The following is a 19,537-nucleotide window of genomic DNA, read 5'->3' on the forward strand; positions in this document are numbered from 1 at the left end:
ACATGAATTTTATTGTAAATATAAAGTGTAAATACACATTACCCCCCAAGTCAGAATAGGTAAGCATGTTGCACCAATCTAACTATCCAGCAAGGTGCTTTTAAAATGTAATGTATTCATTTAAGTTATTACTAAGCTAAAAACATGATAACTACATACATTTATGATTGGTTTTAGGATCCATTCTGGCTTTTTTGCAAACTAATTTAGTTATTTGGGCAAGCTGTAATATTTTGTTAGCTAGGCCAGGTCCATCAAAGGTTTAAGAGGTTATAAAAAAAAATATATTTTAAAAAATGAAAACTTTATTTTTGGTGAAATAATGAAACCAGAAAGTTGGTAACATGTCTTTAGAAGGAAGGCTACAAGCTGCCTGTGGGTATTTTGAAAGATGAAGCATTTTTGGGGGGAAGCTTTTCATTCCTGGGAACATCTGCATGCGTGGACACGGGAGGAAGTTTTTTTTTCCATAACATTGCTTTTGCTATAGTAACATCACTGCTCTCCTCGTGCTGAATCTCCTGCTGGTTCCACTTCTTGGAATAAAGGTTCAAACGCTTCTCGCAAATTGCTATTCTACAGCCTTGTGTTTAGAGGCCTAAAGTGCAGAGCTCAGTATATTTATATTTGAACAGATTCAAATCTTCTTTGTAAAAGGTACTGTTTTATCGGCCCTCTGTTTTATTTTCAGTGAGCAATTCGAGAAGGAATTTAGTAACATCTGGCATCTGCTTGTGAACCTTGCATTTGAACTTGGCATGTAACAACACTGTAACAAAATTGTCTTAGATATGATTTTAAAAAATAATCTCTTACAAAGCACTTTCACTAATATGGTACTGCGCTTTTACCAGCTTGATTTGACATGTTGAATGTGTTCTGGGCATTAAAAGAAGATTATTAGAGTATGTCATAACAGCAGGCCTACACGCATAATTAAAAAATAGAGGTAGCAAATAGGGGTTATGGGCTTGAATAGACTATACCTTCAAACCATACCTTCAAAAACACTCAATCATAGATTATAATGAAACTGAAATTAAGTAGTTGGAAGACTTGAATATCCTGTAAGGGTTGCTGAGATAGCTGGTTACTGAATAATCAAACAAGTGAGTTATCTTTAACCAAAGAAGCATAATTATACAGCTGGCATGTGCTTTTTACTACTGCAATATCTGCTGATTCTTGAGGTTGAGAAAATATTTATTATCTATGGCCTAGTTAATCATCTCAAAAGCAGCTTTTATACTTCACTTTAAAGCAAATGATCACTTATAAAAATAATATGTGTTGAGGCACTTTATTAGTAATTATGAGGTCTAGTCATCTAGCAACCTATTTAACTAAAGATTCTTTCACAGGTGGTATCACTTCAGTGGTTTTCCTGCCACTGTTCAGCACAATATAAAACTGCAGTACAAACATAATTTGAAGTCTGATGCCATTGGAAGCATTTAAAAGAATACTAGACCTCAATACGAGCTGTCAGGACGCTTGAGTCACTGCACAATGAACCCCAGAAGTGAAGGTTCCACCACTCTAGCAGTGAGAGGCACGTTTCTAAAACACAAGGAAGTGAGGCTCACATGTTGACAACAACTTTTTTTTTCCAGGAAAATCTAAACCAATGCATTTAATAAAAATTAAAAAGAATTCACGGTTCTTTGGACAGGTTTTTACTAGATTACATACAACCGTTACTGCCAGGGAACTGAACATGTTAATTATAAGCACATTTCTGTTCAGATAATGCACTGGGAAAAATATACCCAAGTTACAGTATGCAGGCACTGCTCAGATCTGGGGTATCGACCAGGAAAGCAGAACCTTAGTAGCTGTGGCACACATATCTACCAATAGGACACTCAGTACTGCATGCTAATGCTGAAATGCCTACGGCAGACAAAGGTGTCAAAAACTGCAAACTTATAATATTCAATGTATGGGTTATCTGAAAACATGGTCATACAAAAGGCAAATAAAAGTATAGAGGTCCTGTATGATGATTGATTGTGGTACAAGCTTGTATTCTTCAAACTGCAGAAAAAGTATCAGTGCACCCACTGCCAAAGTAGAGAGGGAGACCATATTATTAAATGTTGCATTGTCCATTGTGCAACTCACAGAGAAGAAAGAAGTTTGGTTTGTGCAAATAGTAATTTACAAGTGACCACAGTCTAAAGCTATATTGCTGTTGATAGAGGGTTTTGGAGTAATAGAAAACTAAAGTTAGATGTTGTTTTCTTTAGTAATATGATACTGACATATCCAAATTGTAATGTATTTGTTGAGTATGTCATGGAATAATCCTATTTACCATATGTTGGCCTCCTATACTTAAAGACATTTGGGATGGAAAGAACATAGGTTATTTAACATATACTTATTTCCAAATAGAATTATTGTTACTCCTTTTACTGCAACAGAACCAGTCCTATGGTATCCCATGCGTCAACCTTCCATTCTGTTTACTCTCATATACACACAGTATGTAACAATTACTCACGTATCTTGTGGAATGTGGAAAACGGCCCTCAGAGTTATTTCCAAGACAAACAGAGCTGTATCAACTCGGCTCATAGCGATACAGAGAGTCCTGTATTTGTCAATGCATTCCGGAGGCCTGCTCTTTACAAACAGCAGACAGGAGACAGCTCCAGAGAGCCACATGCTCCTTTTCTATTTTTATACAGAACATTAACATAATGCATGTATTCAACTTTCATATGTGTCCAATAAAACCACTGGAGTCATTATGTAGGCAGTGCGTGCCTTAGACCTGAAAGCCTTCATTATTTGTTTTACTGGCAGCAAAACTGGGGCTGGCCTATGATCCTGTAGTTGAAAAGTGATGTGTCACTGAAATAGAGCCTCAAAAACCAGTGTAAGAGCCCTTTCAAAGCAGAAACTCTTGGAGGTAATCTACAGTACAAAGTGAACTTACTTCATATCAGTGTGATCAGTAAGCTCTGGCACAGCCGCAGTGACACCCTGAGCTAAATATTACAGTAACTGCTGCTTGAATTGAGGGTTAAGGTATATCAAGTCTGAAGTTTAAGATGAAAATGAATCCCAATATTATTTTATTTTCACATCCTGTCTACTAGCTGCAGTCTATGACAACTCATTTTAAAGTGCTCATATGCACATGGTGTTACAGTAATTCAACTTGTATATGTTATTCCAAAAAGTTTTAAATTAACAAGACTTTTTAAAAATTGTGTTTTAAGATATCTTACAGTCTTTTAACTAAATTAAAACCTAGATTATTATTTTTTTCTCCTTAAATCTGGACTCCAGTTGTGATATTACTGATGCATTTAGATCATGCCAGTATATTGCAATGCAAGTACCACCTCTTCAACATGCACACATTTTAAACTGTTGATATTTTAGGTCTATTGACAATGCAGAAATATTTAAATACACTTAATACCATGCATTCTGGATCTGGCTTGTGGGCCTTTATAAACACAGGTGCAACAATTGACCACCTAACTACAATACGAAGAGCCAAACATTGTTCACCTGTTTCCAGACAAAGAAACCGAGCATTACAGTATATGGAGCAAGATATTATTATATAGAAATACAAGAAAGATGCCTTAGATGTTAAATTGCATTGTAAAAACGTACCTGTTTACATAGATTTTGCATGTCTTCTTCCTACTTTTTTATATACATAGCAAAAAAAAAGCACTGTATCTGAGATTTGGAAAAAGGCAAAGATCTCCACACCCACCCCTTCCCATACATCTTTGCTTTCTTACCATCCTGGGAAAGCTGCCTGTGAAAAAATTTAGTTGTTGTTGAGTGGGCTGGCAGTAATAAGAACTCAGCCCATTCTGGGCTACGTAATCCTTGAGTCTTTTCAAAAGGAAACCAGAACAGAACACACACAAAAGTGTTACTAATATATTAGTCAGATACATGGGCACCTAACTTTGCTTATAAGTGGGTGAGGGGGGTTCAGAAGTATGGAAGAACTGCGAGAGTAGCGAGGCAAAATTTGTATTTGCAAAGGGAAACCTAATTTTTAATGTTCTGTCTGTTTTTCTAATACCAAACCCACAACATTGGGAAGGTGTTTCAACATAAAATGTAAAATATTATATACAAGCAGCTCTGATGGTATATCTGCCCAATGCTGTACAGTACCTATAATTCCAACGTGCAGCTTATTAAAAGGAAGTGCTAAACAAACACAAACAATAACATGTACAACATGTTATAATATGGCTTGTTTATTGATAGATATAGTGACATATGCATGTTAACAGTTAAAATATTTCTTGCTTGGCTTTGTTTTAAATGTAGTGCTGGATGCTAGAGATTGTTTTTTACGTTTTATCATCAGACATTGCTGAGCTCAGTTATCACAGCGAAACCAGCTACTATGGGACTTTTGGAAAGTAAACAATCTCTATCGCAATGCAATGCTTGGTGTTGATATGTGGAAACAATAAGCACCTATCCTCACTAAATGCCAGCCCCCACATGGCAATGTTAATTGGTTAAAACAGCTGATTCATGATATTAGTACAGGCAGTACAGATCAACCATGCTTATTGGGCACCAAAATAAATAAATAAAAACAGCAATAAAAATAGATGTGCCACTGGGGCAGGTTAGTATGTGAAATGTACCCACCCCAGCCCAAACCCATCTGCATTTGGTGGGTGCTAATTTCGAACCCTGCGATTCCTCCAAAAGATGTTTCAGTATATCATTGACTTCATTAGTAAATATTGAGGTGTCACCCTTTTTATGAATCAGCTTTTATTTCTAAATATTTTACATAACATACCTAAATGTTTATTATTAAATAGTTCAAGGTATTAATAAGTACACATGTTTTGATATGAAAGCTGAGCTTTAACACCAGCAAAGAACAACTAAGTTACAAGTTTTTTTTAATGAAAAAAATACTGTATCCAACTAAAATAAAATGAGGCTCATGTGATTTTGAAATGCCATTATTTTGTATATTTACTACTGGTTACTACTGAGTTAAAAAATCAAAGATAAAGGTGGAACTTGTTCATGGCCCCACGGCAACATAAACCTGCTAACTTCTTACTTAATTTTTATTAACAATCTGATATTCTCTCTTCCTTACATTATTTTTTAATAATGGTCTGATACTCTCTCTTCCTTAAGATATTTTTGGGTGCAATAATAATAAAAAAAAGTGTCTATAGCTAACGTTAGCCACGGTGCAGACTTTGGGTCAAACCAATATGTTTGTGTATGGATAATTTAATTTAAGAATACCTTTCCATTTTTCTATTTGATTTTAAACCTTTTAAAGACAAAACCAATGGCTAGCATAGTCTAATTATATATATAATTAGAAGTGGGGGGCACGTGCCCCTTCTGCCCCATGGGTTAGGTGCCTATGGTCATAGAGGCACTTACTGCAGTTAATGGGCCTTGTGTAGTGTCTGTTTTATGAATCCCAACAGTGGGCGTAATTATGAAGTAAGAAAGTGGAACATGTTGTAGTTTTTGGTACTGGTACTTCTAGGATCAGCATTACCATACATTTTCTGATGCCTTTAAAGCAATAAGAAAGATTTTAAACAATTAGCACCAGCAGCAGATCATCACTAGCCTGCCTTTTTTATTTTGGTTCTTTGGTTGTATTATTTAATTCCTCAATTTGACATATTCAGATAATTCAAAGACAAAGTTAGAGATGCTTCCTGGTTCCTAATCATGTGCAGAAATGCCCAGGGAAAGGAAATGATAAAAGGACAATCAGTGGTTTAGAGCGTAGGACTTCAAAGCAATGCCCTTTTAAGAAATGACCTAAAACAATAATGAGATCTTATGATGCTTTCAGCTGTAACTGAACATGATTGTGTCTTTAACTAAAGATAAGCCAAATAACCACTAATGGGTGGATTAAATAAATAAATACAACAATGCTTTATGAGGGACAGTAACGGATGTTTAGGTCTTTGGTTTATAATGAGGATGCAGTGTTTACAGAAAGGTTGGTACTCTTCAATTAGAGTTCTTTATGAATATAGTGTGAGAAACATTATTTTTGTGTGAAAGATGCCTTTGTCAAGAGTGACACAGTAAGTAACATCTAATTATAGAGGACTCTTTGACGCAAGATCCTAGGCTAGAATGCACTCCTATCTTCTTATGGTTGGTTCCAGGCTCTTAGATGCATTCCTCTTGGGTGTTTTTTTCAACTGGAAGCGCTGACACAGGGAAAGCCCAGGTGCCCTGTATTGCAGAACCACACTAAGGACAGACAGTGGTTTAGAGAGTAGGACTTCAAAGCAATGTCCTTTTAGCACACTCTAGAATAACATTTATTTTTTCTATTAAACATATTATCACTAGATATTAACTATTATTAACATGCTATTATTTCTTTACAACTGGTTATGAACCCAACATGCTGAAGTACTGTACCTGCCTATTCTTAGAGAAACAGGCACTGAGCTTCTGATAAGATTAAACTCCATGTTGCCATGGCTGCAGAACACAGCATTTCAATGAAGATTTCACTTGTTAAGAATAAAAAAAAAAAAACCATAAAAAGTGACACAAAAAATATAAATAAAAAATAAGTAAAGTACACTTTTAAAAAGCCCTGACTTGATTAAATTCTTTCAGAAATACTACCCTAGAATTACTAACTAAATCATTTCAGTGATTTATACTGAAAAACAAATATAAATGAACATGCGTTTCTCATTACTGGACTGTATGTCCATTTTATATCTCATTAGAGATTCACTTTGAAATACGGTCACATTAAATTAACTACAATCAACCCTAAAGTACATTAACAACATGCATTAAAGTCATTTTCACCATCATATCATTTTGATGTATGTACAAGTAATAAAATAATGTAACTAAAGTGTAAGTACAATGTAGTAAAACGTGTACTTAATGTGCCTGTATTTTAAAGTGGATCCCTTGTATACAGACCTTCAGTGTTAACAGAACAAAATTACTGGTACTTTTCTTTTATTCTCATAGCATTTGCATATATACACAATTCATATAGTGGTGTCTTCAGGAAAAATATTGACATGAAATAGCTGAGGTCTGTTTTACGGTTTCGCTGAAATGGTCGCCATTTCTTAGAAAGTCAGTCGTTCAAAAATGGATTTACAGAAGAAAGATCCCGAGAGACTTTCCAAATGTCAATAAAGTGAGATTTAAACCAAACTTTGTACATGTTTCTGCTCTGTACTATAGAGAAGCAATATTAGGTGTGATTTCTGTTAACATATGTAGGCTTGAGGATTATACCAGGACATCTCCCTTTTTAAATCAGCTCCCTTGCCAATATTACTGGAATGCACAGATCCTTCAGAGAATCAAATGAATTAAATCAAAGATTATGGTTCTGGCAGAAGTATACTTACCCTAGGATAAAATGTAATTAAAAATAACAAAAATTAGGATAGAGGGTTACAATTTTTTATGCAAAGTCTATATAAAATGCCAAAAGACCTGTTATTTTTATTACGCTTGCTTTGTTATTTATTAGTTTTTAAAATACGCATTAAGAATAGAGCTTCCATAATTAAAATATAACCAGTTAGTAATAATTATGTTTGCATTTTACCTTTAGTTCAGGTATACAGTACAAACCCACAAACAGTCTGGCATTATCCTCACAATTAACATTTGTGCATTTTGTAATACTATTTGGGAACAAATAAGGCGGTGAATACCTGTCTCATATTTTTTTATTTATTTTATTAATAAGTAGTGTAATTTATCGAATAAGGCTGCCAAACATTGACACTGCAATAAACTGAGCTGAGAAGGACAGTTACTAAGGAGACCAGGGCTTTATAAGCTTTCTTTATATAACTAAACTTTGATATGATTTTTAAATGTTAAACTACAGACATAATCTTACAGAAAAGTTGCAGTACAACTGGAATACCATTACAACATCAATGTATTATGAAGCAAGGCCATTAGCTCACCAAAGGTTTCCAGAATACATACAGTGTAGCCAATTCAAAACAAGTATAGTAGACAATTCAGTTATACCATTAACCCTAACCCTAACACCATTGTTTCTGGTCTTGTATCAGGGTTTTTTAAATTTTTATTTCCAAAAGATAACAGAAATATGCAGAAATTATTTATTTATGTACAAAATTTGAATAGTGACAATTAACACCAATATACTTGAGTAAAACAATTACACAGGGTACCCTATTTCTACAAAAAGCTGTCTATTCATTTTCGATTTGACATTAAACAAACTTTTAAATTGCACCCTTGTAAAACTCAACTAAAGTACAGTCCCTGTAGTACATTCCTGTGCAATTTTAACAGTAAGCCCTCAGATTCAGTATGGATGATAAGCTATAAAACAAAGGGGTGCTCCAATTAAAACAGAACAAACAATGCAGAACGTATTTAATAAGGCTTGGGCTTGGCAATGCTTCTCATATTAATATGCCCCTTTACCATGAGAACATGTGGCTTTCATCATGGAGTTTGCTGCCTGAGGGGACAGCATAGCATCTTAGATAGTTTGCTTTTATGGGAGAGCATGAAAACTGAATAAAATAATGTTTCTATTTAAATTAAACCCAGGCTATGCCACGTAAGGCTGTGTGAAAGAGACAGAACGATTCTTGGTGATAAATCTCCCTCCCGACCTATGAGGGCACTGTGTAAAGGGAAAAGAGTGCCCTGGATTGAATGACCAGACAATTCAATCCCAGGGTTAGGCGGAAGTCAGCCATCTAGAAAGGGGGAGTTACTACGGTACACCAAATCATCGACCTGTAAGAGAAATGATGTGGCAGCCGTGGATCGTTGGAGCGGTTCCAATGATTGACGGTGCATAAGGAGATGTAGTGAGGTGATCTGTTCCTTTGTTATGGTTAATGCTAAACCGGAAGGAGACCTGTATTGTAATCATGAGTGTTTTGTTTGTTTTGTCATGTCTAAACATTGTTTGTGTGTTGTTATTAGACGGCTAACACGATCCGGAGCTGTTGATAAAGGCTAGCACCAAACCCGGAAAAAGCATTTCACTTGGAAGTTGTGTCACGATTAACTGTATTTGCACCACAAGCACTATAGCACTTACTGTGGATTTGTGATAGTGTTTGTGTTATGTATAGGTGTTTAAATATAGGGAATATTATTTCGGGGCCAACCCATGGATTAAAACAACCATTGTGTTTTGTCTGTTATCGTTATTGTTTACTATTTTGTCATCAGACTTTGGATTATAAAAATAAACCTCCATTTCACCAGTACTTTGTTGTCTGTCATTGTCTTGAACACTGCATCACCCTTACACCTGTGCACTGCAACCACTTTGTCACACGTGGTGTCAGAAAATAAGGGATGGATCACACTTCACTAGCTGGAGGCGCTGGACAGAAGACTGGAGGTCAAATGAAAGCCGAAGAGAGGAAAGGTACATGGCGCTGATTGAGTGGGTCAGTCTGGCAATACCGTCCAATGTACCAGCAGGGCCCATGATGACGGCCCCAAAGGCAAGGGCACAGAAGATGAAGGAGGAGGATGACCCAGAAGCTTACCTGGTTGCCTTTAAGAGTCTTGCTACCACCACGTCATGGCCCAAGGAGTTCTGGGCAAGCCATCTGGGACCCTCCCTGATGGGGGAGGCTCAGGAAGCCTAATTGGCCATGACAGACGCTGAAGCTGCCCAGTACGACCTGGTAAAGCAAACCATTCTAAGCCACCATTGTTGGTATCACCATGTGTGCACTACTTGAGCAAACCCTGACTAGTGCTGCCATTGCTGGTACCCTAGTGGCAACCATCTGCAACTGCAACAAAGATTATATTTGTTTTGCCTGTGTGGTGGTGTTGATTATAATCTTCCCTCTCTCTCTCTCTCTCTCTCTTGCCTTCTCAGTGGATTCCCACTTTCTTTTACACTGGCTTTTAGTGGTAACAGTCTACCAATAGATTCAACCCTAAATGACAGCTTTGTTACGTAGCCTTTGGATACATTTGATACCATACTTCAACAATACAGTTCAATGCTAAAACATAGCACAACTGTATAGAAGTACTAAACAGAAATTAGCACATTTATTTGACAAACTTATTAAGTAATTGTTAAATATTTACCAGGTTATTTTTACTTCTTCTATATATCATAGATGCATTCATATTTAAGGCAATATTATTTGGAACCTTCACTGGTCTCGGGTTGTATACCCCACTCTGAAGTTTTGATTAGTGTGTGTTGGATTTAGAAATGGTAAATCACTGATAAACTGGGTTTAAATAATAACAGTAACAATAATAAAAACAGTAGTGTAAATTAAATAAAGTCATCGTCATTCTCATTAAAAGAATACATTAAAATATGGTATTCATGACTTGTGCCAAACAACATTCAGAACAGTTTTATGAATATCAACCTGGTCTCCCAAGGTTATAATTTAAAATAGGTAATTTCAGCCAATGAGACTCTATATAGGAAGGGAACCTGATCATAACAGCGGTGTTTTCATTAGAAATCATTTTCAAATAGTATATTAACAGCTCCAGGCGTCAAGCCTAGCGGTGGAAAAGGGTTTTGCTTTGTTATACTCTCTTTGATCTATGAATCAAAGCACAACTTGCAAGCAGGCTTCTTTGATGGGCAATTTTCCCGGATGGAAGGAAAAACCCTTTAATCATCTGTGATGTCATACAATAATAGGTTCGCCACCTGGAGGGTAACTTTATATCCAGTGTATCATTGAAATTATTCACAGCTGGTTTTAAATGGTACTAATCTTTCAGTCAGGCTGTGGTTATGCACTTGCAAATGCATCAGATGTCTTAAATTTGGACAGGTGCTCCCCAGAGTTTGCAGTGTTCAATGAGTACCTGATGAATGACAGCACCTACAATGCTTTCTGCCCAGGTCATAAAATCAGAAACGGGTTGAAATGTGGAAAACTCCTCCAGTTTGCCAAGGTATCACTTAAAATGCCAACATTTAGAAAAAGTCTAATTCTAGTACTCCCCTAGCCTGTGGTTATGTGAGTATTATTTAAGCTATTAAAACTGACACTTTGTTATGACAAGGATGTAGTTGTGCAACTGGTAAAGCATTGAAGGTACATGATTCATGTCAAATGGCATATTGCTAGTGTATGTGTTCTTCACAATTTCACCAAAGGAAGTGCAGTTTGTCAAATACTGGTCTAAGTGTAGGCATTTAAAAAACACATTTTTTTTTATCACTGTCCTAGTTTCAAAATATTATTATTATTTAAGACAGGCGACACACTTTCGAGGAATGACTACCATGCTGGAGCGATTAGTATTGCACCAGCCAAGTCTTTAAACCTGGGTGTGTTTGGTTGGTCCTGGCACATTCATCTTCATTTTGTTCTGCCTTACATCCTGTTGAACAGTCTGTTTTTCCAAATGGAAAGTCATTTTGATTTTGGCCGCCAGAAACTTGTGCTTATTGAAGACATGCCATCAGGTTGGTAGTCTATTTGGAATCACATTTCATGTCATAAACAGTTGCCAACCTAAAACCACTGTGCGAGGGGAGATGCTATTTCCATTTTTTTTCCAAATTTTTCCACATTTTCATGAGATAACTTTCATGATACGTGGTTAGACAATGATTTTAAAATTCTTTACTTTTTATTTTTATTATCCACACACGTGGCAAGCCATATGAATGAAAATTATCAAAAGGATGATAAACTTAACTGCACAGCCTTAAATAAGTACTGGCAAGAAATAATTCCTACCACTGGACACGCTACTACACAACTCTTGTCTAATCACCAAATTGGAACTCCTGAATTTGGCAACAGCAAGTTATTTCATTTCTCTAACCACCAAAGGTCAAGAAGGTGGTCCGGTAATGAATCTCCATTTGACATTGTTGTGTAATTACCTGTTCTTGGTTGAAGTTATGCTGAATGTAATTAGCATTACTGACCATTCTATCATTAGCTATACAGTGTGCTTTGTAGCCAGTTGTATGTTTTCTGTTGCAAAATGCCCTTGGATAACTGATCTAGCTGTGACCCAAAATCAACAGAATAACAGTTAAATGGGCCATATTTTCAAAAGTGTTTCCTCTATTCTTTCATTTACTCCTGTTTTTTGAAAAAAAAAAACATGTCAATGTTACAAAATGAGAAACACAACAACGGTGAAGAATATAACTTGAAATATATTTCTTAGTTGTTTGGTTCTAGTTTCGTAGAAATTTGTAGAAATTTTGTAGAAAGTTGTTTACCTTTTTCAAAAAGTTGATTAAAGAGAAAACACTTTGAAAATATGGCCCAATATATTAATGTGTAAACATTACAAATTTCTATTAATAACTGAAAATGAATCTTCTTAGTGGTTGACAATCACATTGTGATTACAGTGTCTACTGGAGTACTTTTGTTTTTAAGCACTCTAGAGATTTACGATTATACTGTAAATACAGTATAATCGTAAATCTCGAAAAACTACTCACTTCTAAATCTTTTGTAGTCATTTTTGTATTACTTTAGTATAAATGCATGTTAATTTTGATTCATATGTTGTTTTTTTCTGACTTTATGTGAACGAAAAGACACACATTTGCCCGTTTTCCCATTGGAAATAGTGATATTTTGAAATATCACTGTCCTGGTCACAAAAGCAAAGTCTGTGGGGAATAATAGTCATTTTCTATACTTTTGAGGCATAAGCAATTAGGAAATAACACTTACTACCCAGGAACAAAAATTGTGTTACATAGTGTTATTATTTGTTATATGTTTAGACTGTTTAAAATAACGCACAAGCAAATGCCTTGACAGGGAGTGGTGTTGTCTGTCCAGTTCTGGGTTTTGTATAGAAGTGGACTTTTAATTGCAACGGTTGTAAGAAGAGCCTGGAACTGTCCTGACTATTTACCAATCCTCTAGCTGTGTTTGGGTCATACAGAGGAAAATATTATATATTCTGTTTTAGCTGAAATACGTGACGGAGCCTGTCTTATGTGGATGTAATTAGAAACAGATTTCTTTCCAGCATGAGTTCCGAAAAACATGTGCGTTGCTAGGATAAATGACACTACCCAGTCAGTTATTTAGAACAATTTCAAATGATTCCTTACACATTAAATACCTGTACTCCATTTCAACTATAATATCAAAGAGCCTAATATCTAAGAGCGTCCTATTACCAGTCAGAAAAAGGATATTCTGGTACAGGGCAGGCAATTTAAAAGAACCAAATATGAAGTCCCATTTCACGCAATACCTCCTTAAATCTGATAACTGTGGCTATTCAGGAAGAATTTGCATACCTGTAAATGTAGAACTATTTTTTTTTGGCTTAATAATAATAATAATAATAATAATAATAATAATAATAATAATAATAATAATAATCTACTCATGCATATTATAAGGCTGTAATGCCTTTGAGGGATTTTGCTCACATAATGTACCACAAGAGTGAAACCTGAAATTGTGTAAAAAAGCAAACAATAGTATTATATCCAGTGCTGTTTCTTCCCCTTTGTCATTTTGTTTGCATTCATTATCAGATTCAGATTCAGATTTTAATTTAGCACACACTGCCACCAGGTGGCCAGATGTTATAATTGTTAATCTCCCTGTATGCATCAATGGGACTGGGTGCTCTACAAACATTTTCTGTTTTCTAACTCATTTTATATTATAAACCACTTTATGAAACCACTCTGCCATCAGTGCTGGGCATCCAACCAGAAGGGATTACACTGAGATTGCAGTGCTGTATTAAAATAGCTCAGAAGGCCCATGTTAACATTTAACAGTAAATGATGTCACTGTTAGAGATACCTTTATAATTACACCTACAGTAGCAGTGTTGTCCCTTGGCTATGAATAGAAAGGCTTGTCCATGGGCTGTTCAGTGATGCTCCCGCTACAGTAGTTTGTGTTATGAAGTTTTTACGATAAATCAAAATAAAAATATTATTGTATTACCGTATGTCTCTCAAGTGGCAAAATGGTTCATTACTGGAACTGGAACTTATACAAGTAACAGATATTTTTAATTAAACTGTTTCCCAACATCTTATCAGTCTAGAGTTGTTAATAATCTACTTAAAGTATCTTAAACATTATTTTCTTACACTTTACATAACTTGAAAGCCAAAAATGATATAAGATCGCCTATGCAGTCAACTAAACAATAAGTTATCATCATTATTTTGCAAAGCACCCCAGATCCATGCCAATGTATCCTTTTTATACAGTGCTGACGGTCAGTCTTTCTCTGGTCTAAGGGCTGTCTGGAGACTAGCCTATCAAATCTAAACTTGAAATAATGAGCCATACATCACCCATCCAAAGCTGTTTTATGGCAAGTTGAATAAAGTCAAATAAAGTGTTGCCTTTTGGTTGACTAATCTTTAAATACCCTATAGGGGGAAAAAAATAAACTCAAAATGAATGTCTTCCTAATTTAAAACACATCAATGAAAACTAGAGATCACGTTGCCATTGTTGTCTTTCATACTCTAGCCTGTTTCCAGGAACTCACCAAATTACCACAGGAAATATTCAGTGTCAAGTAAAACAAATGGCTATTGAAACTATTGAAAGCAGACAAGAAATCAGAAGACACAAAAACATGTTAGAAAACATAAAGAACATTTGCCTCGATAATTAGAGACAAGCCTAAAGAAAAGCAACAAAAAGTATCGGAATTCCATACATCATGTTGGCTTTATATTGCTGGACAAAGTTTAGCAAACTGCATACAGTAAAGGCACCCTTGTTGTATAACCATTCAAAACCACACGGAAAGAAGGGACTTTGACCTGTAACACGTTGTAGGGCTTTCATTTCAAGAAAGTACCTGATAAAAAGATTTCTTTGTAGTTTGTACTACATTTTGTTTTCTAAATATGTCACCACATATCTTAACAGTGTCAGCATTAGGAGGTAACTTCAGCTGAATGAATGAATGATTTCTCTGTTCAATATTCCAGGCTCTGGTGCCAAACATTTATTTTGAAACCAAACTATACAAGGTTAGTCTAACAGGCAGTGCTATGTGATGCACTGGTGCTATTTAGGTGAGACAATGTTAGAAGCTCCTGCAAAACCCTCGTAGCTACTGTTAGACACAGTCAATGTACTTGTTTTCCCATAGGGCCACCCTTAAAATTGTTGGTTTGCTATGGTCTTATGTTTGGTTGCAGAATCATTTAGCGTACATACAAACATAATAAAAATGTACAGTAAACGAGGGGTAAATAAAACTGCTTTGGCTGAAAAATATAATTATCATAACCCAACTTCTGTAACATTCACTGACGTTTAATATTACCTTTGGCTTACTGTCCCATGCCAGAGGTAATATTAAACATCAGTTTAGGTTCATACAATGTTCTGGTTACACTATCCTTTTATAAAGCCAACTTTTTTGTTGTTATCTATTGAATCTATTTGTATGGGATAGACTTACCTAAAAGGCTTTTGAATTAAAAGTTTATTTTGAAAAAGCCAACTGAACTGAACTGTTTTACTTTCAAGTCACTGCCCACAGACATATAAGCTATTGTATACAGTAAGCTCATAGGGTCTAGGTAAGTTAACAGGAACCATATTAATTAACCATTTAATTGTGTGGAGAATAGACTAAGGCAGTGTTTGGACTGTAAATTTGCATTGGTTATTTTCCTGTTGTCATTCAAGCAATACTTCTTAGCCTGTTCATGCTTAGCATAAATATACAGTATAACTGAACTTGCAATAAGAACATTAATGAATACACTAGTTATTACAACATGAGGTACTGTGTGCTTCTATTGTTCGCTGCAGATTCTCAGAGGTTAGTTATTGGTTATGAAACATCTGCACTACATCAATAAAAAACAGCAAAGTTTTTTTATCCAATTAAAAAAGTCCAGGTTAAGATAATTAGAGGCCCCATGCTGATTTAGGAAATGGATTATAAAAATAACAATCACTAATACTTTACCACTAAAAATACCACTAAACAGACTAGTGCACTCAGAAACTAACTTGGCCATACAAAGATGAGTATGTTATATAATTAGCTAAGAACAAAGGTGTAGGAGACATTGTAACCCTGTCCATTCCCATACCATTTGCTTTGAAGTTGTTAAAACCTGATATACAGGATGTGGCCGTTTTATTAGGATTCCCCACATTAAGGTGAGACATTATGTAAAGGAGAGTAAACTCTGTGTCCTTGAGTTACACACGATGGAATAGTAAGCATTTAGTGGAGGAGAAAGCTGCTGGAGTGTGTTGCACCATGGCTTAAGAGACTTTTCAAATAAACTATATTAAAATATAACAGGGATACAGGGAAATTGTGCTGTCACATATTGAGGGTTTGGAATTGAATTTTAAAATGTTCATCCCCTTCTTGCACATTAGTGACAGTTGAGTATTGTGTATCGGTACAGTCTTGATTCTTACATTTTTCATTTCTTTGTCACATTGTCTGCAAAAAACAAAACAAAACAAAAAAAAAAAACACTGCAGTCCCAGAAGTTAATCAAAGTTGTGCCTGGTCAATTATGAAATCTAGCTATAGAATGATTTTCTATATTTATAAGAGCGCCTCATGAAAAATATTGTATATATTATACCTGGAAGCAATTTGTAAATTATATATATATATATATATATATATATATATATATATATATATATATATATATATATATATATTTTTTTTTTTTTTTTTTTGAATATTACATTCCTAAAATCGTTTTCCTATTTAATTTTTATTACTAAAAAGGTAGTTACATTGTTTAAAAAAAACACAACGGTATGAAAAAGTCCTAAAATTGATGTTTTTATTGGTTGCCCTGCTATTATTAAAATCTGAAGAATGACCAGGCTCCAGTGTTTCCACTATCACAAAAACAGACACTAAACATAAAACTACAGATTTTTATCTGCCTATGGTGATAAAGTCAATCAGTCACCAAAATAGTCCTAATGCAACAGCCTGCATAACTCAAGAATATTAGAAAAAGACAGAAACACAAAGCCTTTGAAAATCAAATTAACACTGCTTCTCGGTAATCATCTGCTCTTGCCTGCCATGCAAACAGCAGTTAAAATTACAGATATAGGTTTCAGCAACGACACAGAACCCCAAGAGTGAACCACTGTTAAAGATTAACGTGCCCAATCTTCCACAAAACAAAACAAGTCTGTTCTTGCATTCTAAATTTCAAAGATGAAACATTTGAAGAAACTTGGCACCAAGGCTAAGGAAGAAGGCATAACACAAAAAAGGACGTATTTTATAAAAAAAAAAAAGAAAAAGAAAACCTACTTTTAAAGTATGCTGTCTTATATCATTGGTCACCAGTGGCTTGTAATCCAGTTAGGTGCTGTCAATATTGATGAATTTCTCAAGAAAAACCCAAGTCTTCTTTTACAGCAAAGCTGCTTAGTTTAAACTGAGCTGATGTAAGATGTCCCTCAAAAATAAAATAAAAACTTCACATTCTGAGGATTCTTGGGATGCAGCCAGCAGTCCCAGAATTCCACTTGTTGCACATAAGGTTTCAATTAGAACAAGTCAATGTGACCAATCACTGCAGTTTTCTATTTGTACACCAGGTTATATTGGCCCGAGGGACATAGAACAGGCTATAATTCACAACAATAGCAATTTGTGTGAAAATATTGAACTGTTAACTGTTTCTGTGGCACATAGACAATACCATATTCTTTTTTTTTTATATACTCTTACAACATTCTTGATTTAGTCACGTAAAAAGAAACACTAACCAAAATGCAAGTTAAAAAACAAGATTTTTGAAATTATTTTGTTTACAAAATCATTCTTGATATTATGGATTATTGTCCAACCTCTATTTTTTCCCTATCTTGACTCGATTCCAGTAGGCAAAATGAAACTTACCTCTTCCACAAAACTTTGAATGTGGTTATTTTTTTCCCGTTGCAGTATAAACAGGATATAACATGACTTGGGATGTAGTAAATTGAAAGAATTACCCCTCCACTAAGGATCTTCAGGTTATTTAGCCATTCATTTGTGCTCATCCGTTACAAAGAGGGACCCCACGATTGTACATTGTTAGCAATTTTACAAGAGACGTCTCTGAGTAATCTTAACAGGTCAGTCTGTTTATAGTGCACATTTTTATACATATACATGATAAATGCAATGTACAAGTTGATATACAGGCTGTGGCTGATACATCACTGAAATCTCAGTAACAAGCTGAGCTCTCCACTTAGATCAATCAATAAACCCTTAGCTTATGGTACTTAAGATGATAGCATTGAATCCCGCTGTTGAAAAAGATTGTAATACTTCCCTTCTAATTATTTCTTTTAAAATGAATTGATTTGAAGTTAAGAACCGTATATATTTTTCTATGAAGTTCAGTGATATGTAAAGCCATGATGGGCCAAATGGCCTTTTCTCGTTCTCAAACATTTCTCATGTTATTATGTTTCCAACATCTCAGTCGATAGATTTGAAGACAAAAATATAAGTAGCTCAACATGTAATGTTATTGTGGAACAACTATATTTCCTTTCTTACACTGTTTTTTCACATATTTGAATGCTTCTGATGTGATGTTTTGATGTAGACCCATCTGTAGTCTTGCATTCTTTTGTTCTAAATAAAAATGTACAGATTTCTTGAAGCTACTATAAAACTTCAAATAAAGTAGATTAGACTTTATTACATTACTTTAGGAGGGAGTCACAAAGCAAAACCAATATGACAAACATTTGATAGCTTCTACATTTTGCCTGCTTGGCAGTTAATTACAGAGTTAGCGTTCCAGTACAGTTGGATCCAACATCTAATTGAGTGTTTATTCAATATGCATATTTATATTGAAGAAATAGTTGATTAGTGGCAAAATTGGATTCTTGTAGAGATATTTAGTTGAAATTGTATCTTATTTCCTGCAGTAAGGAATGCAGTAAATCTATACCACAAGAACAAATGAGAAAAAAAGCTCTCTCAGCTAGACTGGAGAGATCTGGAAACATTTTAACTGAGGTGAGATTGGTGCTTGGTTACAAGATAGCTATTTAGAAACTATGTAGGAACGATTTATTTTAATTAAGGCAATCTGTTTCAAAATCCATTTTAATGAACAAGGGGTTTCTACACCGTACTTATTCTCATGTGATTGTCCTGCAATGTATCTTGTTGCGGTTATTGCAGTTTCTTGTATGGCAAGCATTGAATTTCCTTTCAGTTTTTTTCACTGACAAAATGGATATTGTGTTACAGTGTACTCTAACCACAGATGGTGTGAACACACAGTCAAGGTTGCCACTTTGTCCTGTAAGAAAAAAAAAGATAAATAATACAGAGTGAAGCTCTTTCTGAAAGACTGGATTTGTAAGTACTTCTCCACTTCACAATTGAGTAGACTACTACAGTAAATGCATTTCCAGTTTTTACTCAGTTGTTTTTTGGTGTTTCATTGTAAACCTCTCAAATGGAGCTGTTAAAGAAATTCACCACACAACTAGAACAGCTTACTGTTAGAAAGTACGCAGCCCACATT

General features: G+C 35.0%; 1 protein-coding gene across 3 annotated transcripts in view; it reads right to left on the reverse strand.

Annotated features, from left to right (window-relative positions):
* Positions 1–17,464, reverse strand: part of ddr2a (discoidin domain receptor tyrosine kinase 2a) — a 36,408-nt gene extending 18,944 nt beyond the window's left edge. The window contains exon 1 of one of the 3 annotated variants that reach the window (XM_041217746.1): positions 17,305–17,464. The gene's annotated coding sequence lies outside the window, so the exon portion shown is untranslated. Of the gene's footprint in view, positions 1–2,506; positions 2,641–3,636; positions 3,711–17,304 lie in introns of those variants that run through there. The other 2 variants (XM_041217747.1, XM_041217745.1) reach the window with 2 other exon arrangements.
* Between the last annotated feature and the right edge of the window lie 2,073 nt (positions 17,465–19,537).

This window comes from Polyodon spathula, chromosome 18 (assembly GCF_017654505.1).
Source record: "Polyodon spathula isolate WHYD16114869_AA chromosome 18, ASM1765450v1, whole genome shotgun sequence".
NCBI classification, from domain to species: Eukaryota; Metazoa; Chordata; class Actinopteri; order Acipenseriformes; family Polyodontidae; genus Polyodon; species Polyodon spathula.